A 13,374-nucleotide genomic window follows, 5' to 3' on the forward strand; every position below is an offset into this window, starting at 1 on the left:
TAGACTTTCTAGTGCAGTCTATCAGAGGGATTAAATTTCTGTTCGTGGACCTGATTGAAGAATTGTTCGTTCATCCGTTCCTGGGATATACAACAAGAGCAGTTTAATCTGTTGGTGTCCATAATCTCGCTTCGAGATTTTAAGGTAAAATTTATATTGTTTAAATTTTATATTATCAATTTTAATCGTAGGAATATGATACCCATATGGAATCGTTCCATATAAAATTTTAAAACTTCCGCTGCATCGGGTATCACTTTCTTTTTCGATCCGGAGAACGACCGTGTTCCAACACCCAAGAGGTGCTCGCTCGAGCGCAACCTAAGCTCGCTCGAGCGAGCCACCTTTATAAAAAAAAACAAATTTGTGCTTGTTGATTTTCTTGAGTCTTGATTTAATTATCATACTTTGTTGATGATTACCTGTTCATTGCCCCTTAAGATGAGATTAGTACCCGAGGTCCCCACAACAGGTGGTATGAGAGCATAAATTCTTGGACTAAGATAGAAGTTGAGCGGGGTAGATTGAGTCGCATGCATTTATAGTATGGCATGAGTATGCTTTACTTGCTTTACAGAATTATATGCGACTATGATTGTTTGATTAAACACTACTTTCTCTATTGAGATAAGAATTACATGCTTATATGCTGATATGTATACTTGAGTTATTGAATTCATTAGACTAAATGAATTCGTTGCAAGCATGTATTATTTGAAAAAGCATGAGAATTTACAAGCATGTGTTCTATTCAGAAGCATGAGAATATATGTATGTTATTTATAATCTCTGCCATATATATTGCTTCTGTTATCGAATAAGACAGACTATGCAGATAGCATGAGAACCTCAGACAGAACAGAATCGCAGATAGAACATAATAGTGTTGAGGTAAGTTTTTGAGCCGATGCACTGAGGAGTATGTGAGTTGAACAACTCCAAAGCTATGAATCATCAACTCAGAAAGATACAGAATATGCTATGTCTAGAAAGGAGTTGATTTGAAGAGCTGGATCAGTTGTTCAAGAGAAGAATATTCAGATGAACATAGAATCAGCTTGATTTTATATCAACTTCAGGACTTAGCAAGAAGTTGGTGAAGTTGCCAGAAGAAGAACTGAAATTGTTTGGCAGGTAAGTAAAAATAATTATTTCTTTTCGTATATGCTAAAGAAGATAGAACAGTAGACTTTGCAGACTAGAAGCATAAGTTGATTTCAAGACAGTAATAGAAGAACGAAATCATGAACTGGTAGTATGAGGCAGAGTTGAATTTTTTTTATTCACGCCTCTGTAATTGTGGAAACACTATAATCATCACCTTCACTAAACTTTCATAGCTGTATAGCCATGAAGCAAGCGATAGTGACAATAACAGCAAAGATCGAGTCAGTCTAAATGCCAGCAGATGAAGATATATAAGCATAGCTCCCCTAGCTGAAAGGCTCAAGTTGTATCAGATAAGAATATTATAGGTAAGTGAGTTAATTCCAGTTAACCGCTTATATATTGATTGCATAGCATACATTCATAGATCAGTGATTTGTTATGCTATAATCTATATCTGATGAGCCTGTATTCATCGTATTTGCTGAAATTTTGCCTGTGAGTAGATGGAATACATTTGTAAGATTAGTCATAGCAGATGAAATATAAAATTGAGGAAATAAGATTGAATGTGCTGATATCAGGCGTGAGATATTAAGCTAGAATGCATTATAGATATTAATGCAATAACTGAGTACCAGTTACCAATTGATTGAATCCGTGCACTGATAAAGAAATAGACATGACTAGCAATTTATGATATGAGTTTCAGAAAGTAGATTTTGTTATTTCGGTACTGGTTATATCACGTTTGACCGTGGAAGAATGCCAGTAGAAGTCTAGTCGATATATTGAACTAGTACAGAATTAACCTAGAATTGACAGCTATGTCAGTGGTTAGAATGTACAGACATAGTTCAATGACATATTTCGACCTTTCTACGACATGAATGCAATTCTATATAGAGTGGTGTCTAGTACAATGGTATTATGACAACTTGTATAGAAAAGCATTACTTAAAGTGAAGAACTTCAGAAACAGCTAGCAGATTGCGTAGAAAAGAGTTATATAGTACCGAAATGATGATTAATTCTATGACAATAAGTTAAGTTAAAAAGAGTATATTCGACTATTGTCAGCTGAGAATTAAGAATTAATAAATGAACTCATATCAATAGAGAATAAGAAAAATCAGTTACAGTTGAGCTTTTTCTTCAATTTTGCTGAAGCTATTCCATCATAGAAATCATGATTCTTGAATTTCTTGTTATCGATTCTGAGGTTTTTGTATTCGACCTCGATCGATTTTGATTGACTCTTATTCCTTTGCTAGAGTCTGTTTTGATTCATTTGCGTTGAGTTTTGAAATGCAAGTGAGTTGTTTTCACTTAGCAGATTTTGTCATTCAGAATAATTGATTTTGGATGATTTTGCATTGAGCAAGTTCCTTTGATTTGAAATTTGAGAATTATTGATTATTTGATGTGTTTATTCAGTATATCTTGATGTATTTGTCTCGTAACTGATAGAAATTCAGATTCAGATCATCAGTAAGATTTATGGGTTTTAGATAAGTGATGGATTTATTGAGTACAGATATATACTTGTTGAATGTTTATGCTTGACAGATAATCAAACGATCAGAATTGTTGCGATCCAAGCTAAACTCAAATTGGTTTGGAAAGATAAAAACAGCATATTGCTTGAGAACGGTAGATTAAGATAAGAGATAAGACAGCAGAGCAGAACAGATGAATTTTTGCGGTGAATAATCATTTGATTATGTCAGATATTCTAGATATAGAATATCAGATTCTGAAAGTGACATATGACAACAAATTTAATATCCATTCAGTTTTCTAAACATGTATGACTTACACGTAGTCAGTACTTGGAAATTAGTATTGGAAGAAGAACTAAAAACAGATACGACAGAATTGACAGTACCAATACTAAAATTCCAGTAAAAGAAGCAGAAAAAGATTAGTTACATAAGAGTTGAAAACAAATCAACTTTGTGAACGACTTTAGTTTGAATCTACTCGAATCGTCATGATTTTGCAGTTTAGAGTGTAGTAGATTTCGACAGATTTATGAATATGTTGTATTATATATGATACAAACATAAAAGATACTTGTCATACATTTAGCAAGATGATCAGATTACAGGAATTATGGAAATCTATTATCAAGATAGAGACTTTAGATTTGTTTTCTAGATTGTGACATTGATTGTCAGATGTTCTGAGTGTTTGGTTGTATGAGATTTCATTATACCATCCTCTGATTAGTGGACTATCAGATGTGATTATCCAGATTTCCGAGGATATGCTCAAAATTATAGTACTAGATTCGGTACTAGTTGATTGATTATGTGCCACGTGATTACTATGATTCCTGTGACAGCTATTTGATAGATATAAAGACAATATTTTGATGATTGATTGATCAAAAACACAGAATTGTCTTTATATTGAAACAATCTTACAGAAATATCAGCTATCAGACCAGATATGAGTCAAGAAACGATAGAGAATGTGAAGATTGCTTCGAACATAATAAGAATAAAGCAGCATTAATAGAGCTAGAAGATGAGTAACAGATAGAGATTTGAAGCCTGAACAGAATGATCAGAAAAGAAATTCTTTCCCAAGCATCATTAGGTTCAGAAAGAGATTTTAGAAGCTATGAGTATTTGATCTAGCTAGTTGATTAATACTCAATCGTGAATTGTCAGATAGATGAATTGTTATCCATATGCATTGGGTGAAGAATATCAGCTAGAATATGTATGTGCATTCAATTCAGATACAACAAAAGTCGATAAGATTGTAAGCAAAACAGACTAACTAATGCAGAGTTAGATCACGAGAAAGAGCAACTTAGATATAAGTTGACTCAATGATTATATGTATTGCAGAAGCAATCAGAAAGAAGATTAAGATATGATAGAAGAGAAGATATCAGAATAGATATCGAAAGCTCAGAGAATTTAAGTCAGTATTACTTCAGTCAGCTATACAGCTTACGAGAATCCGCAGTCAGATCGAATGCGATTTCGAGGACGAAATCATTCCTTAGAGGGGAGGAAATGTAAGGCCCGAAAATATTAAGTTTTTAATTAAGGAATTTAAGATTTAAATTCCGAATAAGAGAGAAAATATGAATTTAAGAATGTATGGAAATTAGAGATTTTAATTTCGGGTCAGAAATATTTAATTTGAGGATTTTTCGGATTTTAAGATTTTAATATCCGAAATTCTTAAATTAAAAAGATTAAAAATATTTGAATTAATATTTATGTAATTTAAGATGTGAATTCCAAGATTATAAATATCAAGGATTGAATTTGCGAATGAAATCCGAGCAAGGACCCATTTGCAAATATTGAGTAGTTCAAGGACTAAAATGCGATAAGGTCCGAAATGATTTAATTTTAATTCGAAAATATTTAATTTGAGAATATTTAGAGTTTAGAATGAAATTCTATTATTCTTAAATTATTTAGGATTGAAATTGAATTAAATCTCTTGTCCGGGGACTGATTTGCAATTAGGTCAAAGTTCAGAGACCAAAGTGCAATTTTCTTTGCAAATTGTATTTTTAAACGTGTAATCCGATCAGTTTTCAGCCCAAATTCCAGAAGCAAACGTGGGAATGGAGAAACAAGGGTTCCAAGTCCATTTTTGTCCCTTTAAGCTCCGACATCTTTCGATCCGCCCGGTAGAATTTTTGATTGAACATATATTTGCGATCACAGCTCCGATTGCTACGTTTTGACGTAAGTTTTATGAAGTTCTACCATGTTTGAATTTTAAGTTGTTGTTAGAATTATGATTTGATTGTATAAACGTGTTCTAGCATATACGACGATAGCATATCTAAGACGGATCGGGAAAAGATCGTCGTTTGAACATGTTTTCGATTTTTGAAAGATTTTTCAGAAATCTGATTTTTAGGGGCTGATGTTCACGTTTTATGCTACTGGAATTGGTGATGATATTTGATTGATATGCTTGTATTATTGATGTTAATGCCTTTGGGATTTTCGAATTCGAACCGTTATGCCGTCGGTTTTGATTTTGACCGAACAATCAAGTCTTGTAGTTGTTTCAGAATTTATGAGATTGTAGTGATATTGGGAGCTGATATTGAATTGAAAATCAATGCATTTCAGATTTGAATGCAAAAGATCGAATTCGAATCGACGAACTCGAGAAGTTTGCCTTTGAACCGAGAAAGACTGAAGAAGGTATGAAGCTAGTTTGCTTTGAATGATTGTACTGATTTGAGCAGATTTTGATGGAAGTTCTTTGATGTTATTTGTCCAGCATTGGAGCTTCTCAGATTCAGAAGGAAAGGTATGAATAGACATTAATAAGATGGGCAGAATAACTCGAGATTGTTTCTGATTATCGAGTTGCCTAAAATCACATACATGCATGTTTTCATATATGTTATTGTTTATGTTTACATAAATGAGATAGATTATTCAAGATAGATATCTTCTTGAATTTTCAGAATATTTATGTAAATGTTTACTTGTCTTCTTTGATTTATAGTATTTTTTGTATTGAACATGTTTTATGTATTACATGTGATACTTACAGATTTGTCAGTATCGTTGAGTGATTATATGCTCATATGATTATATGATTGATGTGTTCAAGGTGTTTTATAGCATTTAATGCATACAGAACATGTTGCATTCATCTTGAACTCTAGCCTGAAAAGCATAGAGGGCAGAATGGCCTAAAGTGCAGATGACGTTTGGAGAACTGTAGTGAGTGGCATGGAATGTAGATTTACTTCCAGAGTCAGATGACTCATGGCACGGAATATAGATTTATTTTTCAGAGCTAAATGACTCACTATAGTTGCACCAAAGTCAGGGGAATTGAGATATTTAACACCACCTCAATTGGGAGAGTCGGTGGTTGGTTAAAGATTTTATTTCCCCAGGATTCCATTACTACAATTTATTGATATCAGATTTGATAGCCTATTTCTTGGCACATGCATTGCATTTATGCATTAACCTAGAGATTTCTATGGTTTAGAATATGCGCTTATAAAGGCTAGCATGTTATGTTATGACATTCAAGATTTGAATGAGTTTATATGCTTGGTATTGAGATAAACAAATATACTATCATGTTTTACTTGTTATTACATGATTAGAGATTTATGAATCATTTGGCATATAGATATTACATGCTTAAATGATGTATATGCATGTTGTTCATACTGAGATTTATTCTCACCGGAGTTATCCGGCTGTTGCTTTGTTTGTATATGTGCATTGCATCAGGTTGGGGCATGAGGAAGTCAGACATGGCTTGAATAGCTCAAGAGAAGAGTAATAGCACGTGGTGACTTCGGGTCTTAGCAGATGTAGTATGATATGGTGAACTTAGATAAGATAACATCTCTTTTGTATATATGAGTTGTTGTAAACAATTGGGAGTTTAGATCTATATATCACCAATGTATCATGTTATTCTTCATATATATATATATTTGTTATATCTAGATGGTTAGACATGAGAAAACCAACTAGAACAGCTCAAGAGCAGAACTTTAGCAAGTCGGGCAGAGCACAGCTCGCTCGAGCGGCACCCTAGGCTCGCTCGAGTGAGCCATGTTTGGGTGTTGAACCCGAGAGGTGCTCGCTCGAGCGCAACCTAAGCTCGCTCGAGCGAGCCACCTTTATAAAAAAAAAAAAAAATTGTGCTTGTTGATTTTCTTGAGTCTTGATTTAATTATCATACTTTGTTGATAATTACCTGTTCATTGTCCCTTAAGATGAGATTAGCACCCGAGGTCCCTACAGCTATCCTAGCTGAATCATTGCCCAAGGGAATAAAAATCGTCAATCTTCCGGAATATGAGGGAACAGGTGATCCACAAGATCACCTCGACAAATTTTATGCGAAAGCGGATTTATATGACATAAGTGATGCTGCTTACTGCAAGATATTCCGAACCACTATGTCAGGGCGCGCACTTTCTTGGTTTAACAAACTACCTTCCGGAACCATTGAAAACTTAGAACAGTTAACTCAGCGTTTTCTCCATCAATTTTCGATCAACAAAAAGTATCTGAAAACCGCAGCATATCTGTTTACAATCATTCAAAAGGAAGGGGAAGGCTTACGGGACTATGTACAACAGTTTACGCAAGCCGTCCAAGAAGTTCCTCATGTTAACCATGACTTGCTAGCAGGGATAATGCAACAGAACCTCCTACACAGAAAATTCAAAGAGTCGATAGCAGGAAAGCCCCCAACCACCCTAGAAGAATTACTGGAAAGGGTAGAAAAATATATCCGCATAGAAGAGTCTATAGAGCCAAGATACCTGGGGAAGAGAAGACGGGAGGAAGAGAAACCAGAAAGTAAGAGAAAAGAAGACAGATGAACTGCTCAAAGTCCCCGAATTTAATTCAACCCCCTGAATGCACGTCTGGTAGACGTAATGATAGTGGCTGAACAACAGAGGTTATTGCAACCTCCTTGCCCGATGAAGGAGAACCCTAAGCGACAACGATTGGAGAAGTATTGTCGTTTCCATAAGGATAAATGGCATACCACTGAAGATTGTTTTAGCCTCCGTGCTGAGATAGAAAAGTTAATCAAGCGAGGATACTTGGGTGATTATGTGGATAAGTCTTGTAGTCAACAACGAGACAACAAGCATCATGATGACAACCGTCAACGTGAACAACGAAAAGAGCGAGGTGACACAAGTAAAAAACCTGACCAGAGGGAAGTGAATATGCCTACGGGAGGCACAATATCTGTCATAACCGGAACGTCAGCTTGCGGTGATACAAACCGTGCACGGAAAAATCTTGCGCGTGCAGTCAAGGGAGATTATTCATCCTCACGTCAGTTCTCCACCCAAACAGTACATGAGATTTCAAGACCAAGTGAAGAGGTATCGTTTGGAAATGCAGATTTGGAAAATTTTCGAGATGAACACAACGATGCCCTCATAATTTCCGCAACAATTTCTAACTTTTGGGTGAAAAAGATACTAGTGGACTCCGAAATTTCAGCATATATCATTTTATGGGGCATTCTAGAAAATGAGAATAAACAACGTTAACACACAACTATTGCAAGTAAAAACTCATCTCGTCGGTTTTGCGGGAGAGAAAGTTGAAGCAGCAGGGGAACTCACACTACCACTTTTCTAGGATCATATCCTCGACGAACCACCAAAATGGTTAAATTCTTAGTTGTTAAGGCTCTTTGACCTTATAATGTCATACTTGGACGTCCAAGTCCGAAGCTGTTTCAAGAAATAACATCTACGTATCTCATGAAATTGAAATTTCAAATTTTTGACGGAATCGATGAGGCGATCGGAGATAGTCGGGTTGTGATAATGCCATGCATCTATCCTAAGGAACTCTACGGGAAGTCGTAAACAGTCAGGTCCTTGTGATAACTCATTGAAAGAAAGAAGCAATAGCTTGACTATGATAAGGATCGAAACAACATACACCTTATCGAGAGAGAATCGGAAGAGCAAAAGAGAATGAAAGCCGCAAAAACCCTCAAATACATAGAGATAGTGCAAGAACATCCAAAGAAAATCCTAAAGATCGGATCAGATTTGCCAGTAAAAGAGGAAAAGACTTTGAAAAACTTTTTGCAGAATAATGTCGATGTCTTTGCTTGAGGTGATGAGGCTTTACTAGGTATACCTCCAGAATTAGCACTTCATCATCTTAATGCGGATCAGCGAATGAAACCAGTCGAGCAAAGGAAAAGATCTTTTGGTCCAGACAAAAGCAAACATATTGTTGCAAAGGTTGAAAAGATTTTAACAATGAAATATATCAGACCGACTTCGTACCCAGAATGGCTAGAAAATGTCGTATTGGTTCCAAAACCCGGAGGAAAGTGGCGTCTTTGCATAGATTATACCGATTTAAATAATGCTTGTCCAAAAGATATTTTTCCGTTGCCTCGCATAGATATCTTGGTCGATTCAACTGCAGGCTGCGAGCTGCTTAGCTTCCTTGATGCGTACCAAGGGTACAATCAAATAGGCCCAACCCTCAATGATCAAGAAAAATCAAGTTTTATCACTGATCGCGGAATCTATTGCTATGATGTAATGTCATTTGGACTCAAGAATGCTGGAGCCACGTATCAGAGATTGGTGAATAAAATGTTGGCAAACTTAATTGGACGAAACATGGAGGTTTACATAGATGACATGCTAGTTAAGAGCATCCAAGCAAACAAACATATTGAGGACCTTTCCGTGTGTTTTGAAATATTGGAAAAATATCAGATGAAGTTGAGCCCCGAAAAGTGCTCTTTTGGCATGCGAGGTGGAAAGTTTTTGGGTTACATGGTTTCACAAAGAGGAATAGAGACGAATCTCAAAAAGATTAAAGCTGTTCTAGGCTTGCAACCCCCACGGAGCGTTAAAGGAATGTAGAATTTGACTGGAAGAATAACAGCCTTAAACTTCATTTCTCGTTCTGCAAACAAAGGTTTGCCATTCTTCAAAATATTACGACAAGGAAAGAGATTCCAATGGACCAAAGCATGTCAAAAAACATACGAAGATTTGAAGAGATATCTATCAACACCTCCACTCCTAACCAAATCTCGTGAAGAATATAATTTGCTACTTTATTTAGCAATATCATCCAAAGCAATTAGTGTTGTACTGGTAGTTGAAGAAGGAAGAGAGTTCAAACCCGTGTATTACACAAGCCAAACATTACAAGGAGCAAAACTTCGGTACACCAACATAGAAAAGCTAGCATTAGCTTTAGTGACTACAACAAGAAAGTTACGTCCATACTTCCAATCTCATCAAATGGTGGTACTGACCAATCATCCGCTCAAGCAAGTGCTCTCCAGAACGAAGGCGTCTGGTAGAATGGTTAAATGCGCCATCGAATTGAGTCAGTACAGAATTGAGTTCCAGCTTCACCCGACTATTAAAGTGCAAGTTCTTGCATATTTTCTCATTGCAATTACAACTGTTGACGCAGAATCATCAGCCTCAACCTGGACACTGTATGTAGATGGATTTTCCATATCGCATGGAAGTGGAGACGGAATTGTGCTAGAAATCCCTCAACAAGACAAGTTCCAATGTGCTGTCAGATTTCAATTCAATGCATCAAACAATGAAGCTGAATACGAAGTGTTCATAATTGGCATCAAGGTGGCTCTCTCGATAGGAGCAACAACGTTGATAGTTTACAGTGATTCCTAGCTAATAGTGAATCAAGTTCATGGAACTTATGAAACCAAAGAAGAAAAGTAGCGCACATACTTGACTCGAGTTAACGAGCTCCTTGACCGGCTAGAGAACTACGAGATAAAACAAGTACCCAGGAATGAAAATGAAGAGGTTGACAGTTTAGCGAAACTAGCAATCTCCTTAGCCCAAACATCGATAGTCAAAAAGTAATATTCCTGACGCTCAGTAAGGAAGAAGCCGTGAAGAACCTACCACTGCACGAAAGCTAAAAGTGCGAGCTGCCAGATTTGCTATCATAGATGGAGAATTATACAAGCGAGGTTACTCCCAGCCATTCCTGAAATGTCTCCCTTCAAGTAAAGCAGATTACGTTCTTCGTGAGATTCACGAAGGAATATGTGGAAATCATTTAGGGGAAAATCACTGGCTTCCAAAGCATTACGTCACGGATACTTTTGGCCTACCATGAATAAATATGATTTGGAACTCGTCCAACATTGTCGGTCATGCCAAGAACATGCCAATCTTCACCACCAGCCCGCAACATTGCTACAACCATTGGATAGCCCACTACTTTTTGCCCAGTGAGGAATGGACCTTATAGGCCATTTTCCTCCTGCTACAAGTCAAAGAAAATTCTTTATTGTGCCAGTAGATTATTTCACCAAATGGGTTGAGGCGGAGCCACTGACAAAAATCACCGAAAAAGATGTCATCGGTTTTCTTTGGAAAAACATAGTGTGCAAGTTCGAAATTTCCCGAGCATTGATCTCAGACAATGGAACCCAATTTTCCGGAGCAAAGATAAAGGAATGGTGCAAAGGCCTGTCTATCCATCAGTTTTTCACATCAGTCGGCAACCCATAAGCTAATGGAAAAACAGAAGTTACTAACCGAACAATGTTGCAGCATCTTAAAACCTGCTTGGGTAATGCTAAAGAAAAGTTGGTAGAAGAGTTACCAAGCGTACTATAGGTACTGAACGACACCCTATGCATCAACAGGAGAATCACCATTCAATCTAGCTTATGGCGCTGAGTCTGTAGCTCCAGCAAAAATAGGAGAGACCTCTTGGCAGGTCAAACAATATGAATCATCCCAGAATGATCAAGCACTTCGACACTCTTTTGATTTAATCGATGAACTGCGATAAGAAGCATCAGTCCGCGCAGAAATTTATAGGGCTCGCATGGCTAAATCTTACACAATAATCGAGTAAAATCACGATATTTTCAAGTAAGAGATCTTGTTATGAGAAGAGCGGATGTTCTGCACCAGGTCGAAAAAGCTCGATCAATAATGGGAAGGGCCACATAAAGTGATTGAAATCATTAAGATGGGTACTTATCGGCTCCAACACACCGATGGAAGAATACTCCCCCGACCGTGGAATGTGGCGAGTTTGAAAAGATTTTATTCTTAAGATCTGTTTTAATTGACTCGCAACTTTGTTCATATATCGTCAACTTCTCACCTTATGTTATGCAGTTTCATCAAGACCTGTTTCGATAAAGTTAAAAGTTCTTTTATCGAACACACATTGGTTTACTATGCGCCATAAAAATTTCTCCCATTCTCCATGCTTAACGAAAACGTCACCGACCCAGGTAGTCGTTAGAGGTAAATAAACCCAAAAACAACGACTCCGTAAGAGGCCAATGACGAACACGAGTCCCGGGATACCTCACCACCTATAAGGTGGGTTTAGGACTTCCCCTTGAGACAAAATCTTGAGAGACTGGTCTCCTCTCAAGTACACACCAGTTAAGCATTACAAAGCGCAACATACATCAACAAATGCGCGAAAGATAATAATCATGCGAATGTCAGTTTCACGAGTATGTCATCCAACGCCTCATATAGATACCCGAAGTCATGCCAAGTCAAACACCTATTATGGCTACACTTCACTCGATTCAAGATCGTCATCTAATGAGGGACTCCTAAGATAAATTCTACTATTTTTCCACAAATCTACTCTCGAACGTCTCCATTACATGAATTCACTCGAGAGTGGTGGGCTTATGATGGGATGGAAGCCCAATTTGTTAGTTAATCAAATAAGCCCAAATTTATGAGCTCAAGACACAAGGGCCCAAGCCCGCGAAGCACTCCTAAAACATCTATAAATAGACTTGTCTATCTTATATCTAGGGTACATTCTCATTTTTTCTCTCTAACTTGAGCTTTCTTATTTTGAGAGATTATCATTGTGCTCTTTGCTGACTTGAGCGTCGGAGTGCCTACGCCAGGGAACCGCCCGGCGCCTCTGACGTTTGCTTGTGACGCAGGTGACGATCCACGAAGTTTCAGCTTACCTTACGCTGCAAGGTTCACCTTACGCTACAGGGTTCACTCTACGCTACGTGTTTACCTTACGCTACAGGGTTCACTCTGCGTTACGTGTTTACCTTACGTTGCGAGGTTCACTCTACGCTACGTGTTTACCTTACGCTACGTGAGTGCTCTACGTTGCAAGGTTCCGACTACAGACCTTACGTACCAGTACTTGTATTTTTTGGCTACATCACATTATCGTTTCCATTAACTTTTCAACACGATAAATTCGAACTAATTAATTTTTCATTCACTTTATTTGATCAATAATCGAGAAATAATTTTCTTACGAATTCTACTCGCGATATAGAATTCGTTCGCAACTTGTTCGAATTATTTATCAACTTTAAATGAGTACACAACTCATTTTTTCCAACCGATCAAAATTTCGATCAAACCATAATTGATTCATTCCACAATTCTCATGTAAAATTTAGATAGATAAGCTTCTATTTCCCACTAAAGAATCGAGGTCCCATCCTTCAGGAGCCACAAATTAACAATGATTACTTTAAATATTCTGACTTTATAATATTCTAAACAGTGAAAATTAACGGGATTCTTTTGTTTTTAATTTGTTACGATTCAATCTCGAATCCTAGAATCATATGAGCTATAATCAAGAATTATTTTCATATTTCAAAATATTGTGCAATGCTAATGAAATTTTTGCCGGAAGTAATGAAAATTGTGGTAATAATGTTGCATTCCACTGGAAACAAATAAGCTGAGCATGAATATTGTGGTAC

This window comes from Henckelia pumila, chromosome 1 (assembly GCF_033568475.1).
Source record: "Henckelia pumila isolate YLH828 chromosome 1, ASM3356847v2, whole genome shotgun sequence".
Taxonomy (NCBI): Eukaryota; Viridiplantae; Streptophyta; class Magnoliopsida; order Lamiales; family Gesneriaceae; genus Henckelia; species Henckelia pumila.